The sequence below is a fragment of the Aplysia californica genome, unplaced genomic scaffold (genome assembly GCF_000002075.1).
Source record: "Aplysia californica isolate F4 #8 unplaced genomic scaffold, AplCal3.0 scaffold00770, whole genome shotgun sequence".
Lineage (NCBI taxonomy): Eukaryota > Metazoa > Mollusca > Gastropoda > Aplysiida > Aplysiidae > Aplysia > Aplysia californica.
Window position 1 is genome coordinate 237,510 of NW_004798040.1, and position 2,199 is coordinate 239,708.

Here is a 2,199-nt window from a genome sequence, read left to right on the forward strand (position 1 = left end):
TGAGAGGTGGACGCGTGTATAATGTCGACCGGTGCATATATTATACAAGCTTGTTGTTTTGATAGAGTAGGCCAAGGCAACATCCGCCTTTTTTAATAGCTGTGAGTTTCTGGGAATACGGAACTGGGGCATTTGTGTTAAAACAGGATGTAAATTTTGTGCGAACTGGGAATAAACCACGTCGTGTATGTAGGACATACACAAACGCAATTAATGTAAGTATTTTTTCCCCCCATTATTTCCATTGACACAACTGAGATGATTTAAGTTTAAGGAGATGAGCTTCCGACCCCTGTTGTCAGTGCCAACCCAGGGTGAGAGGGATTCAACATGCCAGCTCATCATCATCATTGCCTTTCTCACCCTGCACCACAGACAAACACTTCCCACCTTGCTCTATCCTGGGCTAGCCTCTTGATGTTATTCCGTTAGCTGGAAGACCAAGGTACTCAATAAAAATTCTTCCCACTCTGAATCAGAACACGGGTCTTCTGTGTATGTGCGGGGTTTTGTTTTTTGTTTTTTTGGTGGGGGTGGGGGGTTGGTAAGTGTTTTACGGCGTTCGCAACTGCATATAGTCATATGAGCGCGCTGGTTTTCTGCGTGCAGCAGAGAAACGCCTAACCGCTACACCACAGGGTCAAAACTGCCCGCCTAAAAAATTATCTAAATTGTGTCGATACAGAGACGTAAGACATTTACACTGTGAATCAATCCTTTAAATCCTTTATGGGGCGTCCCGTTAGCTCAGTTGGTGTCAAACTGGACTACGGAGCAGATGGCATAGTTTCGAATCCCAGTCTGGGCGTTTTCAACTCTAGTCCTTTTGTTGGGTTTTCAATGCTCTCAACCCACTTGGTTCGATCATATCGGAGACGGACTTTAAATTCGGAGGTCCCACCTCTGAAATAAGCTAATTGTGTTGATAGTGGCGTAAAACACACACACTTACTTACTAATCCTCCATGGTGTAGATCGGCTCCCCTTACTGGTACAAGGGACAACTGTGCCTGTCTCCTACACCCGAGCAACCCCGTCACAAGACTCGAACCCCGTTTAGCGCGGACACCAGCGCACACCCTACCCCGCCGCCACAGGGACTCGAACCGACTAAGGCGCAGAACGGAGGCCAGCCATCCAGCCAGGAGGTAGACACACATACCACTGCACCACGGCCACATGTTGGTGCAAGTTGTGAAGCTTTTGTTCTGCTGGAAGTCTGTGCAGATTGTTTTGGTTATTTTTGTTGCTTTTTGTTGCTTTTTTCTGTGGCTTTTTTCTGTGGCTATTTTGTGAAGCTTTAGACGTCTTTAGTGCAGCAAGTTTATTTTTCACATCTTTTGAGTTACATTTTTTAATTACATTTTTTGAGTTGCACATTTTTTTAAATCACATCTTTTGAGTTGCTGAGGGTTTTTTCCCGATATTTTTGAGTTGCAGGTCATTTTCCCCATCTTTTGACTTGCAGGTTTTTCAATCACATCTTTTGAGTTGTAGATTTTCTAAAATCACATCTCTTGAGTTGCTGTTGGTTCTTTCCGGATTTGTTGAGTCGCAGGTTGTTGTTGTTCTTTATAATCACATCATTACTGTTTTCCACATCTTTTGAGTTTGAATTGCCGACATTATTTTCTTCACACCTTTCAAGCTGCAGGTTATCTTTCTCACATTTTTTAGATTCTAAGTTTGAGTTGCAGGACTTGTTTCACAACTTTTGAGTTGCAGATTATCGAGGACCATCCGTGCTCGGATTGAAAATTGCAGGAAATGTACCACACGCTGTGAATGTATCATAGACCTAAACAGACACAGAAAACGGGTTGTTTTTTATTTTTTATTTTTGCTTTTTTTGTTTTGTTTTTTTCCTCCAATGGTTTAAGCTCGCCAGGGCTTCGTCACAATCAGATATCAACCTTTGACCACGTACATCAACAGACAGTTTCCAGCGTTTGGTTTTTATATTCTAAAAGTGTGATAAGTTCTTTTTTATGCAACAAATAAATATGTATCAGTTTCCCACATCAACATGAATTGCATTAGTTCTGCATTGCTGCGAAGTCATGAAAAACCTTTTTAAATTCTGCATTTAACATTTCTATTTTACTCCCCTTTACGCCCCTATCCAACCTTCCCCCTCTCTTCTATCCCCCCCCCTTCCTCCTTTTCGCCTCCCTTCCCCCTCCCCCATTCCCTCATCTC